This window comes from Podarcis bocagei (genome assembly GCF_964188305.1).
Source record: "Podarcis bocagei genome assembly, chromosome: 15".
Lineage (NCBI taxonomy): Eukaryota > Metazoa > Chordata > Lepidosauria > Squamata > Lacertidae > Podarcis > Podarcis bocagei.
In genome coordinates this window covers 12396592-12412493 of record NC_138141.1, presented here as the reverse complement: position 1 = coordinate 12412493, position 15902 = coordinate 12396592, and the positions used below count along the sequence as shown (strand labels likewise).

The following is a 15902-nucleotide window of genomic DNA, read 5'->3' as shown; positions in this document are numbered from 1 at the left end:
TCCTGGGCTCCTTTGGGAGGAAGGGTGGGATAGAAATGTAATAATAATGATAATCACATGTGACAATTTGCCTGCTGTTTCCTATGTGGAGGAGCTTTCTATTTGTTCCGTATAACGAGGCCCCTGCAAAGTGTGATGTGTGATACCTTGGCATGCTCCTAAATAGAAAGTGAGCCGGAATGTCCCGGTTCTGCAGGCCATGGTCTCCTTAAGCTTCTGAGAAATAGTATTAGGAACCACCCAGCAAGCCAGAAGTCTTTCCTTCTCTCTCCTGCCAGAATTCATTTCTTCTCTCCTTATTTTGGAGATAATTTCCTTAATCCCTCTCAAAAATTATATTTCATTTCCACTGTGCCATTTATGAGAACCTTGCATTGTAATAATCAGTGGCGTGTGATCCCATGTCCGCAGTTTGTTGGGAGATTAGTTTCCTTTTCCCTTTCTTTTTAAAGATATATTACTTTTAGGTTTGTTGCAAGGCACTTTATAGCTTTATAAAGCCCTTAAAATGTTTTTAAACACTACTCCAAGCTTACAGGGCTAGTTTTAGAATTGCAATTACAAGCTTCCTTATCCCCAAGCAAATTCCCACTGTGATGGTGTATGTAAACTGTTTTAGACATTTTAATGCTCCTAAGCAATAAATCTGAAAAAAGGGGAAAGCAAGCACCTCGGTTTGTATAAATGAAAAACATCGTGTCCTAATTTATGCGGCATATAAAACTCTGTGAAGTCGCTTTGTATCTTTTTGTGGAGAAGTTTATATATATATATATATTAATTGTTTCAAGCTGTTAATTTGTTTCCCCACTTGGATGTTGCTTTCTGGTTAACAGGGACTGTGCAGAAATTGTTGCTGGGAGGAGAGGATTATTGTTTATCATTTGCATAGTTCCAAGTTGGAAAGGAGGAGAATTTTGCTCAGTGTATGTTTCAGAGTGAACAGACCCCATCTGCAGTTCCCAGGCTTACATGCAGATTGGGACACGGTTACCCATCAGATTGCATCCGTCTCCAAATTTTGCAATGCAGACAGAAATGTGTGTTTTGTGGGAACATGAGTACAAAATGAATTTAAATGCAAATTTTTGTGCATTATTATTATTATTAAAATAAAAGCACAATAAACAGGCCAAAATGGAAGCAGCGAGGGGCGGGGGGGGGGCAAAGATCAAAATGTGGCCCTATTTTCATCTGAGGAATGTTGGAGGGTATGGCATCACTGCCTCCGACCATAGAGGCAGAACACGGCCATCACAGTTTGTAGGATCTCTCCGTGCTTCTGAGATTAAGGCCTCAGCTACACCATAGCTTTAAAGCAGTATTGTGCCATTTTGAACGATTATGGCTTCCCCCAAAGAATCCTGGGAAACTAGTTTTTTAAAAAGTTTTTAAAAATATTTCTTCATTATTACAATTTCCAACACCACATGCACATTGAAATCAACAATTCCCTCATTCATTTCTTATTTTATAATAAAACGACTTCCCTTCTTTGCCTTCCCTGGTTCCTTTGATTTCCCCATCATTCCTGCATATTCTTATATATCCATATAAGTTCTCCTTTCCCTTTATTGTTCCTTTAGTTTATATTATACTGTTGAATTTACCTTAATCCTGCTAACGTTTTCACATTTTTACAATTATTTTCCAAATAGTCCACAAAGTTTTTCCATTCATCTTTTTATATTTGATCCTCTTGTTGTTTTTAAAAATATCTCATTATATATCATTTCCCATTACTCTTTAACTATTGTGCATGCTCACCACATATGGAAGAATGTTCCTTCTGCTTCTTCACATTTCCAAAATACATCAGATTCCAATTTGTACATCTTAGGGATATCTAGTTTGTTAAAGGTGCTGAAAGTTATTAGAAAGTCCCTAATCCCCTCACAAAGCTGCAATTCCCAGAGTGGCTTAACAAGAAATCCCTCTTCACAGGGAACTCCTTGACCTCCCCATCTATGCTTCTTATTTTTCCTATCCAGCCCTGCCTAGGTCCGTTGCTCATCCATTTCACAAGAACTGTAAGTCTCTTGGGTAAGGCTTCCATACGTTTGGATTTCCTCTGACATTACCAGGATTTCAAAGGCCGAATTGACATCTGGGGGAGGGAAAAGACAAGTCAATTGAAAAATTGTGGCTCAACAATTTTGGGGTCTCTTTTTTTCCAACCCTACTCTTGGGATCGTTTTCCATTCTGACTTGTGTTTGTCACACGCGGCGTTGTTTCTGTTCCACTGCAGTTCGTCTTCCGCCAGAAATGGCATTATCCATCTTGCTGTCTGCTGTGACAAAATGACGTAACTTATGCATTTTGTTATATGAATTACACTGTCACTGCATTATTTCACCCTAATTGTTTCAGTGGAAAGGAAGCACAATGCTAATGGGATGGGGTGGAGGAGATAATGGTTTGCCAACTTAATGCAACAATAATGGAAATACCGCTTGCATTTGCTAGATTGATTTCCTGTTACAGACATAGGATGAATGCATGTATGTTGGTCATTTCCACTTCTGTTTCTGCTTTTCTCAGAATTCGTCAACATCCCTACTTGAGACACAGCCCTGTCCCCTCCAGTTTTACTGTGCCATTCATCTAGATCAGGGAACAGTTTCTGACACAAGGGCCATATTTCCTTGTAAGCAACCTTCTGAGGGCCATGTGCCAATGGTAGCTGTGGCAAAAGTGGGTCCCACACCCCATTTTCCATCCAGGCAAACTAGAGGTATTATCACAGATCAAGGATCCATTCCAACCAGGTAAAAGCGTGATCACTGCAGATGGTGACAGCAGTCATGAAATTAAAAGATGCCTGCTTCTTGGGAGAAAAGCGATGACAAACCTAGACAGCATCTTAAAAAGCAGAGACATCACCTTGCTGACAAAGGTCTGTATAGTTAAAGCTATGGTTTTCCCAGTAGTGATGTATGGAAGTGAGAGCTGGACCATAAAGAAGGCTGATTGCCGAAGAATTGATGCTTTTGAATTATGGTGCTGGAGGAGACTCTTGAGAATCCCATGGACTGCAAGAAGATCAAACCTCTCCATTCTGAAGGAAATCAGCCCTGAGTGCTCACTGGAAGGACAGATTGTGAAGCTGAGGCTCCAATACTTTGGCTACCTCATGAGAAGAGAAGACTCCCTGGAAAAGACCGTGATGTTGGGAAAGATGGAGAGCACAAGGAGAAGGGGACGACAGAGGACGAGATGGTTGGACAGTGTTCTCGAAGCTACCAGCATGAGTTTGACCAAACTGCGGGAGGCAGTGGAAGACTGGAGTGCCTGGCGTGTTCTGGTCCATGGGGTCATGAAAAGTCGGACACGACTAAACAACTAAACAACAACAACAAAGGCATGAGAAGATTGTGTGTTGCACAAAGCCAGTGAGAGATGTGGCCTAGAGAGGGGTGTGGCCCTCAAGGGCCTGATAGAAGAGGCCTAGAGAGCCATATTTGGCCCTTGGCCCTCATGTTCCCTACCACTGGCATATTACATTTAAAAAGTGGGTTGTATTTCATTAGCAACCCTCCATTTATTCTTCTGCAGAGAACGAAAAAGCAGGGATGGGGAGGGGAACCTGATGGTACAACATATTAACAACTTCCATTTCACCGTCTTCTCCCCCCCCCCCCCCATTTGTTTTGTTACATCTTTTTGCCAGTGTGATTTCATTTGTGCAGAAAAGTGCCCCGGAAAGGTCTTTTAATGCATTTGTGGAGAAATTGGTTTCCTTATATCTTAGTGACAGATCCAGCATCTCTAACTGCGGCAATTAATTTAGCAGCATAAAAAATTAAGTGGCGTGTTTTGTCAGCTGAGCAGTTTCCCCCGTTCGTGAGCTTCGTTCGTGGGCTGGTCTTGAAAGGCATTTTGTTTGCTGGGGCATTTAGAAACGTTTTTAAAAATAGCATTTCAAATGCACTTTTGAAATGTGTTTGTGAGGCGAAAAGGGTACTTCTGGCAAATGTTTAGTGCAAAGTGAATGCAAAAGCTATTTGGAGCTAAGCGAAGGGGCGATAAATCCAAGCCGCTTGACAAGGGGGAGAGCAAGACTTAATAAAACTGTATTGTTGGGTTATTTTTCCATGTAAGAATCTGAGCTGTCGTTTAATGATGGGATGGGTAAGAGAATCGGGAACGGAAGAAAAACTGATGGGAGTAAATCTTAATTTAATTAACCTGACGTGTTTATTTTACTCTAGGAATCGCTCTGTGCTTCACTGTCTCCGGGTAACAAACGTGATTGGCATTTATTACATCTTTTTGCTCCTTAAGAGACACTCGGCTATCTTTTTGTGTTGCATGTGTACAATTTAGTTGCGTCTTTCAGATGACAGATTGTGGAACAGGTAGGAGCCTTTGGAAGAATGCTGGCTGCTGACATCTTTAATTGTACAAGCAACCTAACAGCAACGTGGGAATTAGCCTCATACAGAGGCAGACCACTGGTCAGTCTAGCTCAGTTCTGCCTGTGACACGGACTGAACCTCAGACCATTCAGATGCAAAACACGCGTTCCGACTTTCCGCCTGCATAAAGCATTCTGGAAGTCCTGGGACCACTTCCTCTCCTTTTAGGAAGTCAAAAAGAGAATTTTCAACACTGCCTGCTCTATATTTATGGGACCCTCCCTCTGTGGTGAATGCTGGGATGAAACAACTCACCATTTTTAGTTCTTTTATTCCAAGCTAATTCTTGCAGGCGAAAATTAAATAAAACTTTCTTCCCAAGTTTGGCTTGTGCTTGGCCTGCCTTCCAGGCAGAGAAGATTCCCGGTGTTGTTGTTTGTCTGCTTTCTGAATGATGTTTTGAGAACTGCTCGTTGCCCTTTTTCAAGAGAGGCTGGATGGAGAGGCCTGAGGGAGCGATCTGCCGGCTGGCGCCAAAAGCTTATTCTGCTTGACTGTGTCAAGTAATAGCGTCAAGCGGGATTTGAACTCGGCATGTCTTCCGTATCCCACACCCATTTCTGCCCACAAGGCCATTTATTGTATGAAAGTGTGGGTAACCTTTTGTTGGGAGAGGGCCTTCTCGGTAGTGGCACCCGCCCTGTGGAATGCCCTTCCACCAGATATCAAAGAGAACAACAACTACCAGACTTTTAGAAGACATCTGAAGGCAGCCCTGTTTAGGGAAGCTTTTAGTGTTTGATGTATTATAGTATTTTAATGTTTTTTTGGAAGCCACCCAGAGTGGCTGGGGAAGCCCAGCCAGATGGGCGGGGTATAAATAATAAATTATTATTATTATTATTATTGGTCATGGCTGCTTGAAGAGGCGGAAGCATGAAGAGTGCTATAGAATTGGGGGACCCAAAGTTGTGCCTTCCAGATGTGGCTGGACTACCGATCCCATCCTTCTTGACCACTGGCTGGGGGCGGGGCTGATGGAAATTGTAGTCAAATGACACCTGAAGGGCACCACCCCTGGCTACAGGACCTGCCTTTTACAGTGTTGAATGGACTCCTGTGCCTGTGGCTGTCGTCCCTTGCTAAGAACTGTTCTTTGGAATCCAGTCCATTGCAGTAATAGTACTTTGCCCCACTCTTTTGTTTTTGTTTTTTAAATAGTTTTTATTAAGAATTTCCACATCACAAATTATCAAAAACATATCATCTTCATTCCGCCCCATTTCCCCCCCTCCCCTAAACCCTCCCTCCCGCAGTCCCCGTCCCCCAGACTTCCCTCAGCTCCTCTCTCTGGTTTTTCAACACATATTATTCTCTGCATATTATAAAATTGTAAAAATCCTTAAATTATCTATCTATTATGTTAAGAATAATAAATTTGTGTATGTTTATTCAAAATCTGCAAAGGAGTCCAATTCATTTTGTGGGTTTTTTAAAGTAATTTGTAAAAAGTTCCCATTCTTTAAAGCCACAGTTGTCCTTGTCTCGCAGTTTGTTTGTCAGTTCCGCCAGTTCCGCATAGTCCATCAATTTCCCTTGCCACTGTTCTTGTGTTGGGATTTCCTCACTCTTCCATCCTTGTGCTATCAAGACTCTTGCCACCGTTGTTGCATACATAAATAAGTTCTTTAATTTCCTTGGCATGTCTTTTCCTACAATCCTGCCCACTGTCTTTTGAATACCATAGATGGGGTTCTTGCAGTTTCCTAGGTCTCTCTAGCTCTCTCTGTGAATTAAGGCTGCTACCCTAAATACACTTTCTAGTAAGGGCAAAAAAGGTAAAGGACTCCTGGACGGTTTAGTCCAGTCAAAGACAACGATGGGGTTGTGGCGCTCATCTCACTTTCAGGCCGAGGGAGCCAGTGTTTGTGCACAGACAGCTTTCCGGGTCCTGTGGCCAGCATGACTAAACCACTTCTGGTGCAACGGAACACCGTAACAGAAACCAGAGTGCACAGAAATGCCATTTACCTTCTCACCACAGTCGTACCTATTTAACCCTGGCATGCTTTTGAACTGCTTGGTTGGCAGGAGCTGGGACAGAGCAACGGGAGCTCACTCCATAGCTGGGATTCGAACCGCCGACCTTCCCCGTTGAACACAGTCAGCCATTATTATGAGTGGGAATGAACAGAACTGACAATTTCACTTCTCTCTGTTCCTCATTTCCGCAATCATAAATCCAGTTCTCCACATTTCTGCAGCAATTTACAATTTTTAATAAAAACAAATCCTCATTAAAATTTGTCAGCTTTTTAGTGTCATAAACACTACATTGTATGCAATTTGCCTAATGCCTACATTTTTTTTTTTGCAAAGCAATTTCCCCTAATATAATGCATTTTTGTATGTTATGGTTCACCAACATGCACACTTTTAGGTAGAGCTTACCCTAGTATATGCATTTTTGTGCACATTACTTAGCTGGAGATGTGGAAAATTTGAAGGATGGCTAGCTTTTGGATCGCATAGTGTTTCAGAAAGTGCAAATTTGTAGGTGCAAACTGAACTGAATCCCCCCATCCCTATTTACACATGAATGTACATAGGATAGCAATGCCTTTCCGTGACCCTTTTTAGCCAGTTCTTAAGCAAACTTGGGGTGTGGGGGGGGAACCCATCTAAAACATGCTGTTCAAAAATGAATTTGAATTCACATTCTTCCCTTTTAAAATGTGAATATTTTTACAGCATTCCCAGGATGAATGTTGTTGGATCTATAACTGGTAAAAATAAAGAAGCACAAACACTTGCTTCCAATAAGTTAATACTTATTGTGATTGCATGAACTTGGTAAACAAGGCCTTTTCTTATTTCTTAAAAAAAGTCTCTTAAAATTTCACTTTAATGTAGAAATCTAAAATATTTGAAAAGCAGTGTTTCAGATTTCAATTTAAAATACACACTCAACTTTTTTTAAAAAAAACCCAAACAAACCAGCTTTTGATTTGACTTTATGAAATCACTCATCCTCTTTTGTAACCCATTTTTCCTTTGTAGAATTTAGAATAGCTTTTATTATTCCACCTTGTAGCAACCTTGTGAGATAGGTTAGGCTGGTAAATCACAATTTGCCTAAGGCTCCCTGGTTATCTTCACAGAGAAGCCTATTTTTGACCCCAGATCCAAGTCCACTACTGTGGTATTTTTATCACACTGCCTTTCCTTGTCCTCCAGGTTGTAGGTTTGGGTATAATTGCTAAATAAAAAGGGGGTTGTTGCTGCTGGTTGCATCCATCTGTTTCGAGAGACAATGGAGTGTGCCTCTGGGGGTGAAGTCAAACCACTGGCTTAGCAGCACGTGAAGTGACCTCCCTGAGGCACAAATCTGGGCAGTGTGTGTGGAGGTCCTGGGCTGTCCAGATGACAAGACCACTGTTCTGGTCCAAAGAATTATACAAGGCTTTAAAAAGCTTGATCTCCACCGGGTAAAGTCTGGCATCATAACTTCTTCAAGGACTTTCAGAGACTTCAGTTTGATAATTCTGATGTTTTGCTTTATTCCACCAAGTTTTCTATACTGTAATTGTTTCTGGCCATTGTGTTGCTTTTGATATTGCTGAGTCACATTTTGCAACACAGGGGTTTGTTTGTTTACCCTACTAGTCCAAAGATGCAAGATGGTGCAAGACAACATCCTACTGTTTTAGGAACCCCTCTCTGGATTTGTGTAGGATTTACTCCTTAGCCCTTTCTTCTTCTGAAGATATTCCTCAAGGCAGAAGAGGTTTAAGACATGGGTAGGCAAACTAAGGCCCGGGGGCCGGATCTGGCTCAATCGCCTTGTAAATCCAGCCCACAGACGGTCTGGGAATCAGCATGTCTTTACGTGAGTAGAATGTGTCCTTTTATTTAAAATGCATCTTTGGGTTATTTGTGGGGCATAGGAATTTGTTCATCCCCCCCCATATAGTCTGCCCCCCCACAAGATCTGACCAATAGTGGACCGGCCCCCTGCTGAAAAAGTTTGCTGACCCCTGGTTTAATAGCAGAGTTTTCCTTCTCCTAGATGGGCCACCTTCCCAAGTTGACAAGCCCCATCGGCCCCCACTTCCCTCTACAGCACATGCAGAAACCACGTTCTTGACCATTGGACACACTATTGGTCTTGTCCACTCATTCTGCCAGAGCTTGTCTTTGCATGCAGGGGAAGTTCCAAACTCACTGAGAGTTTCAGACCCATCAGCTACCCTCACCTGGTTTAGCCGGCCAGTCACAGCTGTTTCCCAGGGTGTGGAGGCTCTCGTGTGCTGACAGCATTAAGGAGCCCAAGGTCAGAGCTGAGTGCAGAGTGGGGACCAAAGGTGGAAAACTACCCCAGAAGGAGCACAACATTCCCTCATCAGTTGCACTACCTCTCCCCTAACTACCCCCACACCCCATATAAATGTAGACATGTGATTACGTAATGTCTGAGTGTTTCACTATACAGCCTTTTAAAGATACTTTATTGTTTATTGTCGTTGGAATATTTGTCCGTTCATTGAGCATCTTGTACTAGAAAGGCCTTTGATAAATGTATGAGCAGAGCAAATAGATGTAACCCAACCCTGTGTGTTGATTCTGTGTTAAAATCAACAATGGAACAATCGATTCACGGGATTGTTTTTGAGGAAAGTCCATGGATGACCATTCCAAAGACAATAACATCCTGGCGTATATTCTAGGAGTCCCGGGTATGATCCCCTGTATGTGAAATCTTATGCCAGAACCAGCCATTTCTGTGCGGCTAACGAGATCAGGAATCAGCTATGCAAATTGAGTATAGCAATAATTGGAATCAGTGGAATTGTGATGCTAGAATACTTGCATGGGTCCCCTCCCTCACTTGGGTCCAAGGAAAAGATGGGACTGCAAGACCTTAGAAGCTCACATGGCCCATTTTGTGGAAGGCATTGGAGCTGGCACCCAAATGGACCGGAAAACAATGGATATCATCTATTGAAGCTTTTTATTATTGTGAAGTAACTCAGTAAGCGGACCTTGGCTTTCTATTTCTTTAGCAATAGGGTTCCCCCCATTTCCCTTGGGTGGAAATCCCACTATTTAATAATAGACCATTCAGAAAAGCTCCTTGCTACCAAATACTGCATTTTGTGATGCGAACTCCATCCTCTTCTTTTCTGCCTCCCATATGGTGCACACAGCTTTGTATCATGCTGAATAATTCCTCTCCATCCTCCAGTGTTGATAGCTTCAAATATCTCTTTCTAGACAGGAAAGCAGTCAAAGCACCGATTTACCTTTTCTCTCTTCACCCCTCCTCACATCCACCCCCCGCCCCGAAGCCAAACATCTCAAAACTGCTGGGATGGAGACTCCTATGGGAATATGTATGCTAAAAGCACCAAATAAACCTATTTCACTAGGGGGTAGTTAAGTGAACAATCTGGCTTAGTAGCATTGCTGGTAGAACACCTGGAAGGGAGCCAAGGTGATCTCAAGGTAGGTCATCTTATTGTTTTCCTGCAACAATTTATGTTTGGATTTTGTTATACAGAGACCGAATTTTCCAGGCTGATATTACTGGGGAAATCTGCTGTTATCTCTGTGTGAATTACAGAAGCCTTTTCACTCAGAATTAATTGTACCCTTAGAGGGGCTTAGTGCATAATCTCTGGTCTATGATCTTCACTTGTCAAGTTGAGGTCCCTGCGTGCCGCGAGTTTGGAAGGCTCAGCTCAAGTGGGAGTTCCCCATTCGCAGAGCCGGTCGTATTGTTGCAAAATTTGGCACGAGGCAGCCTCCGACTCTCTCTCTCTCTCTCTCTCTCTCTCTCTCTCTCTCTCTCTCTCTCTCCCCCCCCCCCCTTCTCTCTTTGGAGGGCAGGCCTATTACCGCAAATAGAACAGAGATGAATACTGTACACATGCTGCCTCTTGCAGTTGGGGGGCCTTTTCATTTTAGGCTTAAGTCAATTGCTGAGATTCTGTTGGGAAGCTGTCTCGGTAGGGGAGGGGAGCTGTTCGGCACTTCGAGTTAGCGAGAAGAAAGACTGTCCCAGTTTGATCTTCTTGTGAGTTGCCAACCTCTTTATTTTTAGAAGTGAAAACAAAGTCAGCTCCTTATGTGAGTTGCTGAGACATTGCGCCTGTAATGCAGGAGGCTATCTGCTCTTGTCTTTTGCTTAGCGATTTTATGTGGGATTTCCATCCCCCCTTACATTTTTTCTTCTTCATTGTTCTTGCATGCTTGAATCCAGCTACACCAGCAATCTCTCAGCGTGGTCACATTTTAAGTGTGGCAGAGGTGTTCCAAAAGCCCTAAAAAATCCCAGACACAATTCAAAAGGCTGGTTTTGACCTGTAACACCTTGCACGGCTCAGGACCTCGACACCGTTCCCTATATAAGCACTGGGACCAATATCTGAGGCCCTATACAGTGGTACCTGGGGTTACATATGCTTCAGGTTACAGACTCTGCTAACCCAGAAATAGTACCTTGGGTTAAGAACTTTGCTTCAGGATGAGAACAGAAATCGTGCAGTGGTGGTGGGAGGCCCCATTAGCTAAAGTGGTACTTCAGGTTAAGAAAGGACCTCCAGAACAAATTAAGTTCTTAACCCGAGGTACCACTGTAGTGTGTTTTCCAATTCAATAGATGTTTGGAGGGTAGAAAGAAGAGAATGGGTCTTTTCTGAGTTAAAGGTAAAGGTACCCCTGACCGTTAGGTCCAGTCGTGGACGGCTCTGGGGTTGTGTGCTCATCTTGCTCTGTAGGCTGAGGGAGCCAGCGTTTGTCAGCAGACAGCTTCCGGGTCATGTGGCCAGCATGACTAAGCAGCTTCTGGCGAACTAGAGCAGCGCACAGAAACGCCATTTACCTTCCCACCGGAGCGGTACCTATTTATCTACTTGCACTTGATGTGCTTTTGAACTGCTAAGTGGGCAGGAGCAGGGACCGAACAACGGGAGCTCACCCCATCAAGGGGATTCAAACCACCGACCTTCTGATTGGCAAGTCCTAGGCTTAGTGGTTTAGACCACAGCGCCACCCACCTCCCATTTTTTTTCTGAGTTAGCCCCTATTAAAAAATCATCTCCAAGGAGAGGCTCGCCTAGCCCTAATTTTGTCATCCTGGCCCCACACACTCACTTGGGCATTAGGGCAGCTTTATAATGGCCTGGCTTTTGGTTGATATTATTTCATGTGGGTGGGATGGTTATTTGGTGTTGGGTGAATATTTGTTGCTACCATAGGAGCCAACTCCTAGGGGCTGCGGGGGCTTCAGCACCCACAATAAAAGATTGGAGGTGGCTGGGTCTCCACAAAGTTGATGGGCATTCCCATTCAAATTGTGTGTGTGGGCTACATCATGTGATTGATTATGCGACGCAGGGCTTACCTGCCCCCCCCCCAATATTTTATTCAAGTTGGCACCCCTGGTTGCCACAGCATTTCCGTATATTTGTTTGGTTTTAAGGGATATTTATTGTGTGTGTATGTTGCTGTTGCTGTAAATCACTTTGTGGAGTCCTTCTGGCTGTATGAAGCAATGTACAGTATAAACTGAACAGAGTTGAACTGAATACATGGCAGGTGGTTTGGATAATCTTGGCCCTAACTTCTGTCCTTTAATTTCAGTGGTCTACTTTGAGTAGAAGCTAGGTGGATATGATCCAATTGATTATATGCAACCAAATTCTACTCAGAGGAGACCTGTTGAAAAATAAAACATCTAAGTTATGTCCACCGATTTCAGTGGGTCTACTCTGAGCTGGACCAACATTGGGTGCAACTTTGTGTGTTTAGCATCCCATCTAGTTTGGCCCTTTCATAAGCAACCTTGTGAAAGGAAAAGGTTTGCACTTCACAAGTGTCAATGGCTGTGCCCCACCGCCATCAGAAGATACAGCTTTCGAAATCCTTTAGTGGGACTAGCTCACTCTGTGCTTACCACATGATGGGAAGCCGTTCTCTCCTGATATAAATGTACCCTTCCCTCGCTTTCCTTCTTCATACTGACAAACATACAAGGATATGCCTGCTGCTATCTGCAGGTACCTGCCACTTTGTCCATTTGTATCAAATCACAGCCTAAATTTGTGCTTTCTGACTTCTGCCTGGAGAACTGTGTGGCAGTAAGAGTCGGTTGCTGACACGCGCCGGGCTTGACAATGCAGTCATTGATTGTGTTTATGTCCTTGGGTGGGTCTAGGACGTTCCCCCTCCCTCGAACACTTTTTCTTAAGGTCTGCATGCCGTCTGTTTCCCACCTGTAGTGGTGACAAGAGCAGAGGAGACCTTTTAGGTCATGAAAATATATAACTTATAAGGACTTCATTGTCTTCTGTGTGTATGTACCTAGACAAGGGATGGGCCAGTCTTTCAGTTTTGGTTTCCCTCAGCACCTTGTTTTTTCCAGTCCTGTGTTCAGTTCTCCACACTTCCACATTGCTTTGTGATTCATTTATTGATTGATTTATAAACTCCCCATGAGCATTCATTAGCATTTTTAGCGAGCATTTCTCCTCCTGTACACATTATTGTGATTATTAATTACATGCCCTTCACCCGAAGATCCCAGGGCAGGTTGCAACAGTGAAAGACCATATTAAAAACAATTTAAAACGTCTTTCAAATTGTGTCCTCCCTAAAAGACACAGTGTTGTGGTGAGATCTGGAGACTGACCTCTTGGTTGTGGGTGGGTGCATTGGGTAGCCACAACATCCGATTGGTAGGTCCCTCAATGCTGGGTTTCAATCTGGCCAATGGGGTTGCAGTCTAAACGGATTGAGGGGCCTATATAAACCCATGCACGTGACCCAGAGCTTCCTCTTTTGGCTTGGGCATCAGAACACGCACCCACCTCTCCCTAATTTTAGGGCCTTTTGCGCTTGACCTGGCTATGCCGTCATGTGTTGTCTGTCATTGGGACAGGGGCATGGCAGGAATTTTCCCACTTGGCTGATTGGCTGTTGCCGTTTGGGTTTCGTCTGCCCAGTAGCAATTAATCACAGCTTGTAAGGTTGCAGATAGGCTCTGGTTCATGTGATAGGGATGGGAGAACGGTCTCGCCATCCCTGTGTGAAGGGTATTCCGTTAAAGGAATCCAGGGACTCAACTTGGTTTGGCCAACCCCTGAAAAGGGGTTGTGCCCATGCCTGAGTCCAGGGGAGCATCTGGGGAGTGAATAGAGTCTGCTCCCAGGCTTTTCACCTGCCTCAGGTGTTCACCCTGGCTGACCTATGATAGAGCTCTGGGTCAGCGATACCTGCAAGGGTGCAGGGAGCCAGTCGAACCAGAGCCTATGCAACCACTCATCTTTCTGCAATCAATAAAGTTGTGGCCTAAATTCTGCCAAAAACCAAAACTAAAATTTGAGTCAAATGTATCTTTATTTAGGAGGGAGGTCTTTGGGTCTGAACACGCAACTGTGAAAATAGGGTGGGTCCCACAAATAAGCCCTTCAAGTGTCAGAAGCCAGGGTAAAGAGGTACGTCTTCAGCAGTATAATAAAGGTGACAACTCAGGATGTGCCACCGAGAAGGCCCTCTTCTGCCCCCGTCAAACCTCTGAGTGCAGAAGAACTACCAAGAGGGCCCCTTCTGTTGATCTTAGCACCTGGCAGAGTCTGTAGGGAAGGAGACAGCCTTTCAGGTATTGGGGCCAGAGTCATTTAGGGCTTTGAAGACTAACACGAGCACCTTGAATTGGGCCTGGAAATCCACTGAGAACCAGTGCAGCTGCCCTAACACAAGGGTTGTAAGAGCTAAACAGAACTCCAGCCAGTAATCTGAACGCTTCATTTTCTGTCAAATGCAGTTTCGGAGTCATCGTCAAGGGCAGCCTCATGTTAGGTACCTTTGTCTAATATAAAACTGATTTAGGCGCAACTAATATGTGCACGACCGCGCATGCGCACATGGCGCCAAACTCAGCAGTAACCCAGAAACATCACAAAAGGGGTGGACTGGGGCGGGAGGGGGAAACGGGGTGCTTGAAGGCTTTTTCAATGGGTGTTGCGATTATACACGATTTTACATCTGCATGCAGTGCCTTGGAACGTAACTCCTGTGTACATGGGGAGTTTCCTGTACACTTTTTTTGCAAACCAGTGAACCCTAAGGCAATGCATTTGTGTATCCTATTTTCACTGATAGATTCCTCTGTATCTACACTTTAGTGTTCAGTCTGCTGTCCAGATACTTGCTGCTGGTGCCTCTCTTCCTCTTCCTCAAGGCTCTTTATATTTAAGAAGGAGAGGCCCTCAAACAGAGGTCTGCGAAGTAGGACCCACAGATACTCCCTTTCTGACTTGCCTAGGTCAGTGAGTGTTTCCCAACCTGCAGGTTGCAACCCGCAAGTGGATCACAAAACCTGTGCATGTGGATCATGGGCTTTTATAAGTAAAACCAAAAGAATCCTGGTACGATGGATGCCACTAACAACTTTTTGTTTTGTTGGCATATTATAAGGCTGCACTGACACTTGTGGCAATAATGCAATTTGACACCATGACAAATGAATGTGGACTTGTGTGTTGCCATGCCAAAAAGTTTATGAATTAGCAGCAGCAACAACAGCAACAACATTTTGATTATTTATATCCTGCCCATCTTGCTGGGTTGCTGCAGCCACTCTGGGAAGCTTCCAACACTAATAATAATAATAATAATAATAATAATAATAATAATAATAATAATAATTTATTTGTATCCCACCCTCCCCAGCAGAGCAGCTAACATCATAAAAAACATATAAAAACATAATACAACATCAAACATTTTTTAAAAAACTACTGTTTGAGATTATAGTTGTACCTTGGATCCCAAACGCCTTGGTACTTAGGCATTTTGGCTCCCGAATGCCGCAAACCTGGAAGTGAGTGTTCTGGTTTGCGAACGTTCTTTGGAACCCGAATGTCCGACGCAACTTCTGCGGCTTCCTGCAGCCAATCAGAAGCCGCGCCTTGGTTTCCGAACGTTTTGGAAGTCAAACGGACTTCCGGAACGAATTCCGTTTGACTTCCGAGGTACCACTGTATTTCAAAGAACCTTCTTAAGTTTTTATCAATTCTAAGAAAGCCTCCCCACCCTGCTTTACATCTCGCCTTTTTACAAATTACCATAGATGATGCAGAGATGTGCTGGTCCTAAATAAAATGGGACACTTGTCTCGATTTTTAACTCTCCATTTGGAGGGCCAGGGTGATCAGTTGTGAATGCGAGTTATTTCAGTGTCGTCAAATTGGCTTTCAGGTTAGGCCCTCCTGGAGGCAAATTTGAGCCAATAGCCTGACTGTTTAATAAAGTGAGGTGCCGTTTTCAATGTGCTTAGCAGATGTGATGTGTCACTGAATGGATGGCAGATACCATTCTGATCCTGGATTAGCGCAGGGCACAGACTCCACATTCTTCCCTTTCGAGTTATTTTGCTTTTTGCCATTTGCTTGTTTGCCTTCAAATGCTCTCTTAATATTTCTCTGCGCCTGCTCTGCCAGTTCCCTACTGTGCTGGTATTTGGAGCTGGTTCTCAGGCT

At 43.8% G+C, this 15902-nt stretch overlaps 1 protein-coding gene across 5 annotated transcripts in view; it reads left to right on the top strand.

The window, feature by feature from the left end:
* The window catches only part of PKNOX2 (PBX/knotted 1 homeobox 2), a 443888-nt gene that overhangs the window by 39575 nt on the left and 388411 nt on the right, over window positions 1-15902 (top strand). The window contains exon 1 of one of the 5 annotated variants that reach the window (XM_081171730.1): window positions 10414-10435. The exons of 3 other annotated variants lie outside the window; for them this stretch is intronic. The gene's annotated coding sequence lies outside the window, so the exon portion shown is untranslated. Of the gene's footprint in view, window positions 1-10413; window positions 10436-14583; window positions 14687-15902 lie in introns of those variants that run through there. One more of the 5 variants, XM_081171732.1, reaches the window with a different exon arrangement.